This window comes from Mus caroli, unplaced genomic scaffold, assembly GCF_978045245.1.
Source record: "Mus caroli unplaced genomic scaffold, Mus_caroli_1 scaffold_4, whole genome shotgun sequence".
In the NCBI taxonomy this organism is placed as follows: Eukaryota; Metazoa; Chordata; class Mammalia; order Rodentia; family Muridae; genus Mus; species Mus caroli.
The window spans coordinates 89,571,908-89,590,851 of record NW_028227259.1 but is presented as its reverse complement, the minus strand read 5'-3'; the positions used below and the strand labels follow the sequence as shown (position 1 = coordinate 89,590,851).

The window sequence follows — 18,944 nt, the reverse complement described above, 5'->3', positions numbered from 1 at the left end:
GTCGCTCAACCTGAAGAATGGATAGAGAAGATTTGGTTCATTTACACAATGGAGTACTATTAGGATCTTAAAAATAAGAACATAATGAATTTTACAGGCAAATGGATGGATCTAGAAAATACCGTCATAAATGAAAGGTAACTCAGACTCACCCCAAAATGACATGAATCAACTGCAGGGACAAAAAAATGAAAAAGAGACTCAAGGAAAGGCAGTCCAATGACAAGCCCAACTAGGGATCCTTCTCATCATGGGGCATCAAGGCTAACATATGGGAACATGATATGGCTATCCTCAGAGAGACCCTACCAGCAACTGACTGCGAAAGATGTAGATACAACCATTGATTTGACTTCCAGGGACTCCTGTTGTTAAGTTAAGGGGAGGATGAAGAAGCTGAAAAGGAGAACAACCCCATATGAAGACCAGCAGACTAAACTCACCCAGATCCCAGGGAACTCTCAACACTGAGCCACCAACCAGGAGCTTAAATGGGCTGGTCTGAGGCCTGGCTCTACATATATAGAAGTCTATCTGGTCTGTCCTCAATGGGAGAGGATGAACTTAGTCCTATAGACACTTGAGGTCCCAGGGAAAGAGAAGGCATGGTGGAGGGGATCACCCTCTAGGAGGCAAGGGGAAGGAGAAATGGAATGAGGAACTGTGGGAGGGGAACCAAAAGGAGCAACAACTGGGATGTAAATAAGTAAAATAACTTTAAAAAATTAAAAACATTTAGAAGAAAAAAATGTTCCTCCTAGGAGTACCTTAGCTCATTAGGACTAAAGTACATACTGTGGTACCAAATTGATATGAAGTAATCCACACACTGGCCTCTCATCTGCATATACACATTTCAATACAGTTCTACGGATTTACACTCAACTGTAACTTTTGAATTCGTGAGTTCTATGCTATGTACATTTTATATTACCTGAAATTTTGTCTGTTTTAAACTGAAAGATAAATTTTGATTCAGCTGAATTATTTCATCCTTATATTTCTAAGTAAAGGAGAGTGTAATCAAAGTGGTTATGACATTAAATACAAAGGAGATAGTAAATGAACCTTGGCAGCCTCCAGGTCATCGGATGTCCATCTGATGTGCACACCTGATCAAAAGCCACAAGTATTGATTTACAAGAAAACATAAAGGTTAGGCATTAACTTCTTCGTTGCTTTAGCCTTAGGGTGAACCAGAGAGCAACAGAAAAATTTGGCAGAAGCATTTATATTGCAACAAGATACCTATGGAGTGAATTTCACTTCTGCTGACACATAGCACAGCATATGTACAAAGGACATGGGACAACTTGGGAGAATAGGTTCTCTCCTTCTACCACATGTTTAGGGAAGACTGAATTCACTTCATGTGATTGCTAGCAATCATCTTCCAAGGAAGGCAATCTTACTGACATTAGTCAATGTATTCATAATTGTATATTTTCAATAATTAAAAGATAAAGTGAGAATTTTATCTCTGGTGACTCTCTAAGGCAGGACCACTGGGGTGTGCACAGGCTGCAGAAGCAGCAAAGCTTCAGAGACAGGGTCCTTCAGGCCTACATTTGCTGGCAAAAGGTGGAGCTGGTCCTCAGTCCTATGTGCACCTTCCCTGCCAGAGGAGAGCTTGCCTCCAGGTAGTGCTCTGACCCCAGCACTCAAGGGTGATAGCCATTTTCTCTTCAGTGACTCTCTAAGGCAGGTCCACTCAGACGTGCACAAGACAGAGAAGTGGCAGAGTTTCAGAGACAGGGTCCTAAGGGCCTACATCTTCATCCAGGAGGTGGGGCTATTCCCCAGCCCTCTGTGCACTGGTCTTACCAGGAGAGAGCTGATCTCCCAGGAGTTCTGACACAGGTTTACAGACTCAAAGGAGGAACAAGCTCTAGCCAGAGACAGCAAAAACATCTAACACCAGAGATTACCAGATGGCAACAGGCAAATGCAAGAATCTTACCAACAGAAACCAATACTACTTAGCATCATCAGAAGCCAGTACTCCAACTCCAGCGAGTCCTGGATACCACAACACACAGAAAAAACAAGATTAAGACTTAAAATCATATCTCATGATGCTTGTAGAGGATTTTAAGAAGGATATTAATAACTCCCTTGAAGAAATACAGGAGAACAGCTAAACAGGTAGAAGACATTAAAGAGGAAAAACAAAAATCACTTAAAGAATTACAGGAAAACACAGCCAAACAGGTGAAGGATTGAACAAAAACTTAAGATCAAGAATTATCAAATAGGAGACCAGCACTGGGGTAGCTAGGGCACAGGATCGGCTGACATCCGCCAGCTACCCAGGACACCCACCACAGGATCTTAAGACTTCCGGTGAGTGGAACACAGCTTCTGCTCCAATCCAATTGCGCGAGGGGCCTGAGACTACATTAGTTAGGGAAGCACAAAACCGGCCTGAGTGGGGCCACAGGCCTCTTCCGGTCTGACCAGCACCTGGGTAGCTAGAGCACAGGGTCGGCTGACACCCACCAGCTACCCACTACATGCGCCACAGGATCTTGAACTTCTGGTGAGTGGAACACAGCTTCTGCCCCAGTCCAATCGCGCGGGACCTGAGACTGCTTTGGTTGGGGAGGCAGAAATCCGGCCTGAGTAGGGCCACAAGCCTCTTCCGGTCGGACCAGCACTGGGGTAGCTAGGGCGCAGGGTTGGCTGACACTCGCCAGCTACACACAACACCCGCCACAGGATCTTAAGGCTTCTGGTGAGTGGAACACAGCTTCTGCTCCAATCCAACTGCGCACGGGACCTGAGACTGCATTAGTTAGGGAAGCAGAAATCCGGCCTGAGTAGGGCCACAAGCCTCTTCTGGTCAGACCAACACTGGGGTAGCTAGGGCGCAGGGTCAGCTGACATCGGCCAGCTACCCACGACACCCGCCACAGGATCTTAAGACTTCTGGTGAGTAGAACACAAGTGTCTGCTCCAATCTTTAAACAGAGACAACAATAACAACTAACCCCAAAGATAACCAGATGGTGAAAGCTAAACGTAATACTCTTACTAACAGAAACCAAGACCACTCACCATCATCAGAACCCAGCACTCCCACGTCGCCCAGTCCAGGGCACCCCAACACACCGGAGAAGCTAGACCCGGATCTAAAAGCATATCTCATGATGATGGTAGAGGACATTAAGAAGGACTTTAATAACAGACTTAAAGAAATACAGGAGCACACTGCTAAACAGGTAGAAGACATTAAAGAGGAAGCACAAAAATCCCTTAAACAATTGCAGTAGAACACTGCTAAACAGGTAGAAGACATTAGAGGAAGCACAAAAATCCCTTAAAGAATTGCAGGAGAACACTGCTAAACAGGTAGAAGACATTAAAGAGAAAGCACAAAAATCCATTAAAGAATTGCAGGAAAAGCAGACCAAACAGGTGATGGAATTGAATAAAACCATCCAAGGCCTAAACGGGAAGTAGAGACAATGAAGAAAACCCAAATTGAGACAACACTGGAGATAGAAACGCTAGGAAAGAAATCTGGAACCATAGATGCAAGCATCAGCAACAGAATACAAGAGATGGAAGAGAGAATCTCAGGTACAGAAGACTCCATAGAGAACATCGGCACGACAATCAAAGAAAATACAAAATCCAAAAAGATCCTAACTTAAAACATCCAGGAAATCCAGGACAAAATGAGAAGACCAAACCTACGGATAATAGGAGTAGATGAGAATGAAGATTTTCAACTCAAAGGACCAGCAAATATCTTCAACAAAATTATAGAAGAAAACTTCCCAAACCTAAAGAAAGAGATGCCCATGAACATACAAGAAGCTTACAGAACTCCAAATAGACTGGACCAGAAAAGAAATTCCTTCCGACACATAATAATCAGAACAACAAATGCACTAAATAAAGATAGAATACTAAAAGCAGTAAGGGAAAAAGGTCAAGTAACATATAAAGGCAAGCCTATCAGAATTACACCGGATTTTTCACCAGAGACTATGAAAGCCAGAAGGGCCTGGACAGATCTTATACAGAAACTAAGAGAACACAATTTCAAGCCCAGGCTACTATACCCAGCCAAACTCTCAATTACCATAGATGGAGAAACCAAAGTATTCCACGATAAAACCAAATTCACACATTATCTTTCCACGAATCCAGCACTTCAAAGGATAATAACAGAAAAAAACCAAAACAAGGATGGAAACCACGTCCTAGAAAAAACAAGAAGGTAATCCCTCAACAAACCTAAAAGAAGACAGCCACAAGAACAGAACACCAACTCTAACAACAAAAATAAAAGGAAGCAACAATTACTTCTCCCTAATATCTCTTAATATCAATGGACTCAACTCCCCAATAAAAAGGCATAGACTAACAAGCTGGCTACAGAAACAGGACCCAATATTTTGCTGCTTACAGGAAACTCATCTCAGAGAAAAAGATAGACACTACCTCAGAATGAAAGGCTGGAAAACAATTTTCCAAGCAAATGGTAGGAAGAAACAAGCTGGAGTAGCGATTATAATATCTGATAAGATTGACTTCCAACCCAAAGTCATCAAAAAAGACAAGGAAGGGCACTTCATTCTCATCAAAGGTAAAATCCTCCAAGAGGAACTCTCAATTCTGAATATCTATGCTCCAAATACAAGGGCAGCCTCATTCATTAAAGATACTTTAGTAAAGCTCAAAGCACACATTGCACCTCACACAATAATAGTGGGAGACTTCAACACACCACTTTCACCAATGGACAGATCATGGAAACAGAAACTAAACAGGGACACAGTGAAACTAACAGAGGTTATAAAACAAATTGATCTGACAGATATCTACAGAACATTTTATCCTAAAACAAAAAGATATACCTTCTTCTCAGCACCTCACGGTACCTTCTCCAAAATTGACCACATAATTGGTCACAAAACAAGCCTCAACATATACAAAAATATTGAAATTGTCCCATGCACCCTATCAGATCACCATGGACTAAGACTGATCTTCAATAACAAAATAAATAATAGAAAGCCAAGACACACGTGGAAACTAAACAACACTCTTCTCAATGATACCTTGGTCAAGGAAGGAATAAAGAAAGAAATTAAGGACTTTCTGGAGTTTAATGAAAATGAAGCCACAACATACCCAAACTTATGGGACACACTGAAAGCATTTCTAAGAGCCATCACTGGAAAGAGAGGCCCATTGGACTTGCCAACTTTATATGCCCCAGTACAGGGGAATGCCAGGGCCAAGGGGTGGGGATGGGTGGATGGGGGACTGGGGGGGAGTGTATTGGGAACTTTTTGGATAGCATTGGAAATGTAATTGAGGAAATTACCTAATTTAAAAAAAAAACAAAAACAAACAAACAAAAAACAAGTTAATGCCATTTGAAAGGAGGGAACCTTAGCACATAAAATGCTTAAAACATTTTCTTGTTTTATGAATACTGTAGAAAACCCCATCTCACTGTGACTGTTGGCATTCCTAGAATGGTGGTACTAGATGTAAGAGAGAACAAATTGAGCCATCAGGATAAGACCATGATTGTTCCTCTAAGGAACTTCAGATCCTACCTCCAAGATCCTCCCTAGAATTCCTGCCCTAACTTCCCCTCATTATGTAAGCAGAAAGAACACCCATGCTCTCCACATTTCTTTTAATAATGATTTTTCTCACAAAGAAACCTAAAAAGAACACACTTGAAGACATGTCCACTAGAGAATATCCAGGACACTAGTAATTGTGTATTATATACCTGAAGAGAACTGTTGTCAGATTTCTTCCTTTCCTGAACATTAGATCACCTCCTCCTTCTGGGAGGAAATATGGCAATTTGATGGTCATAACATAATGAATTATACATATTAAAATTTTTAAAAGACAACAAGGTCTAAGAAATGCTGATTCACCCATATCCTTGTTTGATTTTTTTACTGTTAAGTATGCTTAAGAAATACCAGCTTTATATCTCTGACTCTTCACAAACTCTAATATGTTGTATTCACAAAATGATACTTGGCTTTCCAGTTTCCCTCTTTTCCTGGAGCTGATCCTGTGCCACACTACTCCATACTCAAATACTGCCAGAAGAGAGTCAGAAGGAGTACCAACACACCTATAAACACAGGTAAGACCACTGCTTCTGTTCAAATTCCTGGCCCAAGAAGGACCCTCCCAGAGCCAGCAGGACACAGGAACCAAGGAACAGCCAGGCACAGGATCCTTCAGGTTTCTGTGTCCACCCTGAAGCTGACCTTGTGCCAAAGCTCTCCATACCCAAATTCCTCCTGGAGAGAACTGGTCTCCCAGAAGTACTGACACACAAGCTTGCAGGGGGACAAGCCATTATCAGAGACAGCAAGAACAGATAACACCAGAGATAACCAGATGTGGAGAGGCAAGAACAAGACTATAAGCAACAGAGACCAAGGCTACTTGGCATCATCAGACCCCAATTCCCAACACAGCAAGTCCTGGATACACCATCACACCAGAAAAATCAAGATTCAGATCTAAAAGCATTTCTCATGATGATGATAGAGGACTTGAAGAAGGGCATAAATAACTCACTTAAAGAACTAAAGGAGAACACAGGTAAACAAGCAGAAGCCCTTAAAGAAAACACAAAAATCCCTTGAGGAATTACAGGAAAACACAACCAAATAAATACAGTGATTGAACAAAACCATCATGGATCTAAAAATGGAAATAGAAACAATAAATAAATCACAAAGAGAGACAGTCCTGGAGATAGAAAAGCTAGGAAAGAGATTAGGAATCACAGAAGCAAGAATCACCAGCAGAATACAAAATATAGAAGAATCTCAGGTGCAGAATATTGCATAGAAAACAATGACACAACAATCGAAGAAAACGCAAAATGAAAAAAGCTCCTACCCTAAAACATCCAGAAAATCCAAGACACAATGAAAAGAAAAAGCCTAAGAATGATATATATAAAAGAGAGAGAACGTTCTTAACTTAAAGGGCCAGTAAATATCTTCAACAAAATTACAGAGGAAAACTTCCTTAACCTAAAGAAAGAAGTACACATAAATATAAGAGTACCCTACAGAACTCCAAAGAGATTGGACTAGTAAAGAAATTCCTCCCATGACATAATAGTCAAAACAACAAATTCAATTCTCAAATTCATTTGGAATAACAAAAAAACCAGGAAAGCAAAAACTATTCTCAACAATAAAAGAACTTCTGGGGGAATCACCATCCCTAACCTCAAGCTGTACTACAGAGCAATAGTGATAACAACTGCATGGTATTGGTACAGTGACAGACAGATAGATCAATACAATAGAACTGAAGACCCAGAAATGAACCCACACAGCTATGTTCATGGGATCTTTACCAAAGGAGCTAAAACTATCCAGTGGAAAAAGGACAGCATTTTCAACAAATGGTGCTGGTTCAACTGGAGGTCAACATGTAGAAGAATGGAAATTGATCCATTCTTCTCTTCCTGTACAAAGTACAAGTCCTAGTGGATCAAGGACCTCCACATAAGACCAGATACAGTGAGTTTAATAGAAGAGAAAGAGGGGGAAAGTCTCAACTCATAAGCACAGGGGAAATTTTCCTGGACAGAACACCAATAACTTATACTCTAAGATCAAAAATCAATGAACAACTGGGACCTCATAAAATTGCAAAGCTTCTGTAAGGCAAAGGACACTGTCAATAGGACAAAATAGCAAGCAACAGTTGGGAAAAGATCTTACCAATCTCATATCCAATAGAGGGCTAATAGACAATATATACAAAGAACTCAAGAAGTCAGACTCCAGAAAACCAAATAACCCTATTTTAAAATGGGGAACAGAGCTGAACAGAGTATTCTCAAATGAGGAAACTCGAATGGCTGAGAAGCACCTAAAGAAATGTTCAACACCCTTAGTCATCAGGGAAATGCTAATCAAAACAACCCTGAGATTCTACCTCATACCAATCAGAATGACTAAAATCAAAAATTCAGGTGACAGGAGATGCTGGCAAGGATATGGAGAAAGAGAAACACCCCTCCATTGCTGGTGGGATTGCAAGCTGGTACAATCACTCCGGAAATCAGTCTGGTGGTTCCTCAGAAAATTGGACATAGTAACACCTGAGCACACACCTATACCACTCCTGGGGATATACCCAGAAAATGCTCTAACAGGCAATAAGGACACATGTTCCACTATGTTCATAACAGCCTTATTTATAATAGCCAGAAGCTGGAAACAACCCAGATCTCCCTCAACAGAGGAATGGATACAGAATATGTTGGCCAATCCTGCTCAGTCAATTAACAGGTTCTCCAGCACAGAAGATTAGAAGGAAAAAAGGCAATTAGACAACCTTGTAGCATGACCCCAGTCAATTCTGAGACTGAAGGTAAATTTAATTTTCCCAATCTCATTTATATCATTTTAATTACATGCAAGCATTAGGGTTAGCAGTACAATAAGGAACTAGCAAGACAATAAGCAAAGTCCCATGATTATTCCTGTGACAGTTGTTTCCAAGGGCTTGTCAGAATGACCAAAATACCTTAACCCACTTCCTTATCAAGCCCAAAATTCTGCTTGAAGCCTACTTCTTTTGTTCCAGTCTAAGATTAAAATTTAGGTGACAGCAGATGCTGGCGAGGGTGTGGAGAAAAAGGAACACTCCTCCATTGCTGGTGGGATTGCAAGCTTGTACAACCACTCTGGAAATCAGTCTGGTGGTTCCTCAGAAAATTGGACATAGTACTACTGGAAGATCCAGCAATACCTCTCCTGAGCATATACCCAGAAGATGTTCCAACTGATAAGAAGGACACATGCTCCACTGTGTTCATAGCAGCCTTATTTATAATAGCAAGAAGCTGGAAAGAACCCAGATGTCCCTCAACAGAGGAATGGATACAGAAAATGTGGTACATTTATACAACGGAGTACTACTCAGCTATTAAAAACAATGAATTTATGAAATTCCTAGGTAAATGGATAGATCTGAAGGGTATCATCCTGAGTGATGTAACCCAATCACAAAAGAACTCACATGATATGTACTCACTGATGAGTGAATATTAGCCCAGAAACTTAGAATACCCAAGATACAATTTGTAAAACACATGAAACTCAAGAAGAATGAAGACTAAAGTGTGAACACTTCGCCTCTTCTTAGAATTGGGAACAAAACACTCATGGAAGGAGTTACAGAGACAAAGTTTGGAGCTGAGACAGAAGGATGGACCATCTAGAGACTGCCACATCCGGGGATGCATCCAATAATCAGCCTCCAAACACAGACAACATTGCAATATTTTGCTGAAAGAATCCTGATATAGTGGTCTCTTGTGAGGCTATGCCAGTGCCTGTCAAACACAGAAGTAGATGCTCACAGTCAGCTATTGGATGGAACACAGGGCCCCCAATGGAGGATCTAGAGAAAGTACCCAAGGAGGTAAAGGCGTCTGCAACACTATAGGTGGAACAACAATATGAACTAACCAGTATCCCCAGAGCTTGTGTCTCTAGATGCATATGTAGCAGAAGATGGCCTAGTTGGCCATCATTGGGAAGATAGGCCCCTTTGGTCTTGCAAACTTTATATGCCCCAGTACAAGGGAACACCAGGGCCAAGAAGTGGGAGTGGGTGGGTAGGGGAGCCAGGGGAGAGGATATAGGTGACTTTCAGGATAGCATTTCAAATGTAAATGAAGAAAATACCTAATAAAAAATTGGAAAAAAAAAAGAAGTGAATCAATTGTAGTGCAATATTACCAAGGACAATAAAAAAAAAAGACAAACTTTGTTAACCTTGAGTTCATGGTCCATGTGTGTATTTACATAGGACATTACACCATCAGACTTATCTAGTCAGTGATGTGGTTAGAAGTTATATGTTAACTTCTTGGTTGACAGAATTTACATAAAAGCAGAAAAAATTGTAAAGAATGACAAATATCAAAAGCATTCTCTTTCAGCAAGATGTCTATGAAACAGGCTTCAGTTTTTCTTTTGATACAGCTCATATGCTATATTAGACCTGGAGCCTGTGGGAAAGTGCTGGTATGGCCCACAGAATACAGCCATTGGATAAATATGAAAATAATTCTGTATGAACTTGTCCAGAGAGGTCATGAAGCACCGTTCTCGTATCTTCTGCTTCCATCCTCATTGGGCCGATCAATTAATCTTCTATTAATTTTGAAATTTATTCTGTACCTTTGAGTAAAGATGATCTTGAATATGCTTTTGGAAAATGGGTAGGAGACTGGACATATGAAATTAAAAAACATTCATTTTGGACATCTTATTCAAAACTGCAAAAAAATCTCCAGTGAATATTCAGACATGACTGAACGTTTCTACAAAGCAATAGTTGGAACAAGAGTCTCATGGAAAAACTCCAAGGATCTAAGTTTGATGTCGTTCTAGCAGATGTCTTGGTTCCATGTGGTGAGCTGCTAGCAGAACTGCTTAAGACACCTTTAGTGTACAGTCTCCGCTTCTGTCCTGGATACAGATATGAAAAGTACAGTGGGGGCCTTCCACTCCCCCCTTCCTATGTGCCTGTGGTTCTGTCAGAATTAAGTGACCACATGACATTTGCAGAAAGGGTGAAGAATATGTTGCAGGTGTTGTATTTTGACTTTTGGTTTCAAACATTTAATGAGAAATCCTGGAGTCAGTTTTACAGTGATGTTCTAGGTAAGCTGTGCCTTTCATTGTTACTGTGAAATCCTGACTTGATGTTTCTTTGAATGAGAATGTGTATAGATGAATATAAAGGCAGAGAAAGAGATTCTTAATTGTGAGCTGATAGAGTAAAAATAGAAGAGAATTAAATAGCCTCTTAACAAGGCAAAATACTGCAGAGTAATTATACAGAACACTCCAGAAATTACTAACCATGCAAAATTAGACAAGGAAGATTTCTCTTGGTAATCATTTGATCTGCTCTACATTGTCTAAGTATAAGAAACTCCAGGTTTCATTGAGTGCTTTAATATCTGTAAATGAGAACACTACAGAATCATAATTCATTACCACAACTATTTGTGTAGCACTGAAGAAAACATATTTCCTTATGAAATTTACTCACTTATAAATTAAAACATTTATGAAGAATATCAGGAAAGCTTATTCACAATTAAATTGTATCACTAGAACCAGAAACAGTCAAGGCAACTTGATTTTCTTAGAATTTGAAATGGATCATATCTATAAAACTTAATCTTAGAGCCTTAATTCTTGATATGAAATGCACGTGTTTTTATCATTTTTAAATACCTATTCATTAAGTAAAATATTACCTAATTTATTAGGAGAAACAGTTTAAATGTTAACTACTTATAGAAATACCCAGCTGTAACTTTGAAATATACAACTAAGTTAGTAATACTAGTCTCCTGTAACAGACATAGTGCAGCAGGGATAAAAGAAACTTAGTCATTCCTTACCGATTATCACAGTGCATTTCAAGAATCAGAAACCAAGAGCATAGCTACTAAAATGTGTAAAATAGACTAAATATTCTACAAAGGCTGTGTTTCTAAGCATTTTCAAGCATCTTTGCAAGAGGCAAAATATTTCAAATTTATTGGTGCAACGTTGGAAATCAATGTAATTTTCAAATAATATTTGTGTTAATAGAATTATATCATAAATCATAATTGGAGCATTTTAAATTGCTTGTCTACATGACCTCAACTCACTTGCAGAAATCACACACTTTATTCCAGGCAAGCTCCTTTCACCATAGAGTATTTGTTTGTTTGGGGGGTGCAGGGAGACCCACAACATTAACTGAGATGATGGGGAAGGCAGACATATGGCTCATTCGAACCTTCTGGGACTTGGAATTTCCTCACCCTTTCTTGCCTAATTTTGACTTTGTTGGAAGGACTCCATTGCAAACCAGCCAAACCACTGCCTAAGGTAACTCTACATTGTTTCCCTTGATAAACTGTCTTTTCTTTTTCATGGAAACAATTCTTCACCACTATTTCCAGATGTTTGGTTTTATGAGACATATATCAAGTGGATTAGAACTCTCTGACAATTAACATATACATTATTTCCTTACATCTCTGAATCTCCTTACTCTTAAGCAAAGTATTAAATCATTTTAGAATGTGGTCAGTGATTGAAAGGTGTTTAGGTAACTCATAAAAGAGAATTTATATTCTCTTCAAGAACATATAGTAAATGCCAGAGACATGTTAAACAGCTAAAGAAATAAAGAATCAATATCTTCACTAAATAGAAATTATATTCTACTTGGAAATATTATAGTAATGAAGAGCTGTTATATACACTGTGATAAACATTATATATTGTGCTATATTAGATAAACAGATAGGTTGAACATATATCTAACAGAGATCAGAGGTAATGTCCTAGAATCCTTGTGAAGTTAAAATGACCTGGCCAATGTACGGGATTAGATTAATAAATGAAAAGAAAAGAGATAGAAAAACAGAAAACTGAAAGAACCATTGAAAGAACTACAGACTTAGATAAGCAGGACGATGACATGGCAGGCAGGCTGTTTTGGACAGCTTCATGTATGCATGTTCCACACATGGCTCTCTTTTAACCTTTCCACTTCCTTTTAGTCTTTCTACACTTAGGTTCTGCAGGGATTTTGTTTTTGTCTTTGTAGTTTCCACATACAAAAGAAAACAACACTTATCTTTCTGTTTCTGACTTATTGATTAATCTCCTGTTCTCTAAACTATAGCTATTTTCCTAAATTATTTAATAATAATAATATTTTTCTATCTGAGTAAAACACAATTCTGTATGTTTACCAACACTTTGATACACACTGATCAGTTGAAGAATATCTAAGCTAATTCTCTATAGGGGGAATTTTGAATAGTGATGTAATAAACATTATTATGTAGATTTTTTCACTTGCAATTATTTCCCTCAGATATCACCAAAGAGTGGCATAGGTTAACTGTATGTAACATATTAATGTTATTTATATGAACAAGCTTATTTATGTATTTTATCTCATTTTATATTTCCAAATATGATAAATGCATAAATGTTCAATATCCATATTATCTGAAGGAGCATTTTTATATTAGATAAATTTTTGTGACATTTGTGATAAGTGGATTATGATGGAATATTGATATATTTTGAATTGATTTTTTCTAATAGCTGAAATTATTGAAAGATTTTTCAGATAATTATAAGCTATTTGCATCTGAGGGAACAACTACTTTGGATCATTTGCCTAAGTTAATTGAATTCTTATATCTTGTGATGTTAGAGGTTTTTCTTAAATTAGTACACTCTCTTAAAAATTTACAAATATTACACAACTCTTTAGAGAGTCTCTTCATTTTGATAAAATTTTTGTTCTTCATAAGCTTTTGCTATAAGGTACTCCTATTTTTCAATTCCCAAGTTACTCCCAAGGCTACTGTGGTTATTTTCAGTACATTACTGCATTTTATTCTATGTCATGGAGTTTTCTCTTCTTTTTTTTTTCCTTTTTTTTTTTAATGCAGTAGAAACACATTACTTTTATTTAGAATGTACTAAAGATAATTTCTTTTTTTCAAGGTGAGAATACATAATTTTTTCAATTAATTTATTTATTTATGCCCCAGATGTTGCCTACATCGTGGTCCCCCTCTAAAGTTCTTCTCTATCTCTCATCTCCGTCTCTCGCTCCTTCCCTACCTTTCTTCTTTTTTACGTCCTCCTTGGCTGCTCTTCCCTCTCATTTCTCTCAAAGAAATCACAAAAAAAGAAAATCAAAGAAATGAACTTAAAAACAATAAGACCAAAAATATTTGAGCAAAACAAAAGGAAAGAAAAAGCACACAAAAGAATTAATATAAATAAATAAATAAATAAATAAATAAATAAATAAATAAAAGCATGGCATTCCTGGGCTTGGGGCCTAACTGGTGTATGATTGGTTTACCCAGTCACTCTCTACTGGGGGGAAGCTGATTTTCCCCTTTGTTTACAGATATCACTTGCAAATAGCTTCTTAGTTAGAAGTGGAAGTCCATGAACATTTTCTACTCTGTGCGCTGGAACTTCATCTGCCTTGAACCTGGGCAGGTCTTAGACATGCTGCTACAGTCTCTGTGAGTTTATATGAGCATCATTCTTATTATACCTGGTAGACCCTGGGATGTCATTCATCCCCTCTGGATCTTATAAACTTTCTCCCTCCTCTTCATGTTGTTTTGAAAATACCTTCTAATGAAACTCTAAATTTCAATAACTCTACTGACAATAATGTTTTTAATAATTTTTATTGGGTATTTTTCTCAATTACATTTCCAATGCTATCCCAAAAGTCCCCCATACCCTCCCACCCACTCCCCTACCCACCCACTCCCACTTTTTGGCCCTGGCATTCCCCTGTACTGGGGCATATAAAGTTTGCAAGTCCAATGGGCCTCTCTTTCCAGTGATGGCCGACTAGGCCATCTTTTGATACATATGCAGCTAGAGTCAAGAGCTCTGGGGAACTGGTAAGTTCATAACGTTGTTCCACCTATACGGTTGCAGATCCCTTTAGCTCCTTGGGTACTTTCTCTAGCTCCTCCACTGGGGGCCCTGTGATCCATCCAGACGTCTTTTGATGTTTGTAAACTACATTTACTCTATTACTTGATACTGATATCGCCTATTGTGGAGATTTTTTTTTTATTTTACAAAACACAAAGCATACAGAAAGTAAAGACTGACAGTTATTATTCCAGTTTGTGAAACTTTCTTGTACTTTAGAACTCAGTTTGATACTAGACATGAAATGTATTCAGGACAATTCAAAGCATATTTTCAATTTTCCTATTGACAATTATTTCTTTTTTTTGTTTTTTCTTTTTTTGAGACAATTTTTCATGGACAGTCCTTAATAAACTTTATCTGAACTGAAGTATAGTTGCTAGTAAGAAAGAAATTATTTTTAGAAATGGGAAATTATATCATGATATATTATGAATCAAAATAAACCTAATTATAATGAATAGCTGAAAGAACACAAAAATATAGGTAAAACTAAGTGGCTAAGATTTTAAAAGATGTAATATTGAGATTATATATAACATTTACATATATCCTATGTATAGGGTTATATATGAAATATACATAATCATAAACTATTACTAATTTAACACTTTTCCCAATAAGGATTATAACTCTCTAAAAATGTCATGTATACAAGAATTTGTCATTAATTATCAGATATATAAAAATAGTATAATTAAATGTCATGCTCAAGTTATTAGGAAGCCATGTATAGAAAATGTATTATTTATTTCAGTCTTTTAATATCTCTTACTAGTTTAGATTTCCCTTCTCTTAAATTTTATAGTCCATCATCTGAATAATGTTCAACTGAGTAATCTCAATTCTCTAGAATCAAAATATGCCAAAGCCTTGGATTTCTTTAATTAAATAAGGTAATGTCTGTGTGTAACAGGTTCTGTGGAGATTTGATGGTAAGAAACCAGACACCTTAGGATCCAATACTCGGCTCTACAAGTGGATCCCCCAGAATGACCTTCTTGGTAAGGCAAAGTTCCACTACAGGTTTGGGGCTATAGTAATATACTTATTTGAGAACAGCCTCCTTCTGAGTCTTCATATTTCCCCTCTCTTTAATATTATGATCAATAATTATGTAAAACTTCTTCTCACTGCAGGTCATCCAAAAACCAAAGCTTTTATAGCTCATGGTGGAACCAATGGCATCTATGAGGCGATCTACCATGGCATTCCTATTGTTGGTATTCCCTTGTTTGGGGACCAACATGATAATATTAATCACATAGTAGCCAAGGGAGCAGCTGTTAGAGTGGACTTCAACACAATGTCAACTACAGACCTTCTCACTGCCTTGAAGATTGTCATTAATGACCCTTCGTGAGTCTATTTGTTGTTTGTTTCCTTGTGTGAAGTTGTTTTTTTAAGGTTTTTCTTCTTTTCTTTTTTGTTTTGTACTATGTAACCACAAGACCAGCCATGAACTGATATAGGTCTGCCTGCTTCTGCCTCCTGAGTGCTGGAATTGAAAATATGTGCATTCACGCTTGGTGGTGAATAACTATTCCTTTAAAATTATTGATAGATGCACAACATCAGATTGATTTTTATCCTATTTGAAGGAGAACAATTTTGAATAACTTTGTGATATTGCATGTCATAAATATGTGCTTATTTTAACAACAAAGTTACCCTGAATTTAAATTTCAATGAATGAGACATGATAAGTCTTAAAGTATTCTATATACATAAATAATATCACAAATATATATCTATTGGTAACAAGGTCACTATTTCAAAATATAATAGAATGTACATAGTAATCACAAACCATAATATTAATGAAAGATTAAACATTTACCCATATTTTCTGAAGTTATAAAACTTTTGGTAAAACTTTGATTTCTATAATGATATGTGATATTGCATAACCAGTACTGAAGAAATGAGAGACAGTATTAAATTATTACCATACCCAGAGAACACTGTTGGTAGTTTCAAGGTTTTCCAATAGACAAATGTACCTAATGAGAATATCCAGAGGCAAAATAACAGAAAGTGCACCTGGTTCTTCCATACACAGTCTCCTAGTCCAGGAACAGATTTGCATTGCTTTCCATCCAGTCAGAAGTCTGCTGTAAATTCTGTTCAAGGAAGAATGATGACTTAACAAGTGTTTTCAAAACATGAATCTGATTATAAAAAGAAATTAAGAAACAGAGATAGAAGAGAAGAGGAGAAACCAAAACTAGAGAGGAGATATCCAGCATGACATATGACCCTGTAGAGTTTAAAAGAATTCAGTCTCCACTACTTGTTCTTAAATCTTACACACACACACTCACACATACACACTTTCTCTTGCCAATGTTTGAAATGTTGCTCAACTTCAAAATTCAAATTAAAAGTAAGTATTCTATGGGGAATAAAGCAAAAATAAGCCAACATGTGTAACTCAGGTACAGGTAGACACTGGTAAGCTCATTAGTTGGAGGTAAATACAGGACTTCATTAAGTACTTCAAGACCAGTGTCAACTAGTCTTGTTGACACCACCAAGTTCAGAAAAAAAAAACTGTACTAAACAAGACTGTTTCACTGACTTCCCTGTCACTCAACTGTCCTCCCTATCACCTCATAAAACATAGTACGGGAAGTTTATGCCATTCATTTTGGGTCTCTTGTGGGACTTTTCCCCAAACCAATAAATGTTAGGTAAGTCGGCAAATTAGCTCCTCTTTCATTTTAGTTGTATGCATTGTCCTTTCAGCTATAAAGAGAATGCCATGAGATTATCCAGAATCCACCATGACCAGCCAATGAAGCCCTTGGACCGAGCTGTCTTCTGGATCGAGTATGTCATGCGCAATAAAGGAGCCAAGCACCTTCGTCCAGCTCTGCATGACCTTACCTGGTTCCAGTACCACTCTCTGGATGTGATTGGGTTCCTATTGGTCTGTGTGGTAGCTGTGGTATTCATAATCACAAAATGTTGCCTCTTTTGTTGCCATAAGACTGCTAACATGGGAAAGAAGAAAAAAGAGTAGCTTCATGAAGGCTGAAGCAGAGAGTCCTGAGAGATGAGCTTCTGCCAGCTGCTTCCAGCAGGAACCTGTTGTCAGTCCCAGGTGTCTTCTCTCTGAAACAAGACAGGGTCAGGACTTCATTAAAGATGGCTCTCATAGATGCACTATATGTTGAAGGCATGCAAAGATTTATGCAAGATATACACTCAGGGCTCTAGAAGCAAAATTGTGTGTTCAGTTTAGAATGTTTTAATGTAACTGAGGAACTATACCCAACAACAATCACTGAGGTTACTGTAGTTCACAAAAAATTGCATAAGCATAAAGCCTTTGAAAAACCTCTCTAAGTATTAGTTAATTTTTTATGCTCTGTCTTCATTTAATGGACTTATTTTTCTTCCCTTCCTTTTTACTTCTCTTTCATCTTTTTTGTATTGCTCATAAATAATAGCGTTCAGGTACGGAACTTTTGAAATAGACTCACTTTTCCACCAATATAAGGAAAGCCATTGTTTCTGGTTATTTTTGGGTACAGCAAACTTCCAACAAATATTCCCTAAAGGGCCTGTGGTGGAGGCTACCCTCCTTCAATCAGAAGCCTTTTTCAAACAGTAATTTTCAAGCATTTATTCTTACTGCTCCTGACATAAATTCCAGTACTTGGGAGTTCTTAGGCTTGGCAAGATTATTAATTTACTTTCCTTCTTATCTCTTACTCACAACTGACCTAAACACTGTCATTCTCATTCTGCCTTTTGAAGTGGATTTAAGTTGCCAAATGTTCCATTCTCTCTCACTTTGAAAGTACACATCCAAGAGAAGATCATCTTTTTAAGTCATACCATCACCTAGCTCATGTTATATTTCGTATCTGAAATATCCCCCACAGACACACAATGTACTTTGCTGATTTTGTTTAATTCATTCATACAGAATTTCTTACCTTGATTCAATAAAATGTTAAAATCTTTCCTTATGATCACCTTTCTGCTTCCCACTGGCCTCATCCAATATGATTATAAGATACTTTGTGTCCTGTTATTTAAGTCCAGCTAGAAAATGTTTGTAATCCACCTGGGTTAGATTCAGTTGCTAACTTGACAAATCTTGAGTCATCTGAGAGGAAAGTCTGGCCTGTGGTCAAGTTTCCTGGAATAATTTAAATAATGTGGAGTGGAGAAGGCAGGGGTTGCTGGGTCGGGGTTTTGGGGTGAGGGGTGGCTTGGCATGCTGTGGACAGGATCATCCCTAGTAGATGGGTCCTGGATTGAACAAGAAAGCTAAATAAGGATTTGGCTCAGAGTCACCTGACAAAGAGGAGCTCTCCCCAACAACAATTATTGAGCTGAACTGTGGTTCACAAACTTTGCATAGGCATAAAGCCTTTGCAAAACACG

General features: G+C 37.9%; 1 pseudogene across 1 annotated transcript; it reads left to right on the top strand.

The window, feature by feature from the left end:
- Nucleotides 1-9,963: 9,963 nt before the first annotated feature.
- Nucleotides 9,964-18,518, top strand: LOC110295247 (UDP-glucuronosyltransferase 2B1-like; annotated as a pseudogene). The gene is made up of 5 exons (XR_015046949.1): nt 9,964-10,703; nt 11,784-11,933; nt 15,460-15,547; nt 15,683-15,902; nt 17,292-18,518. The product of XR_015046949.1 is annotated as a UDP-glucuronosyltransferase 2B1-like (transcript).
- Nucleotides 18,519-18,944: the final 426 nt, after the last annotated feature.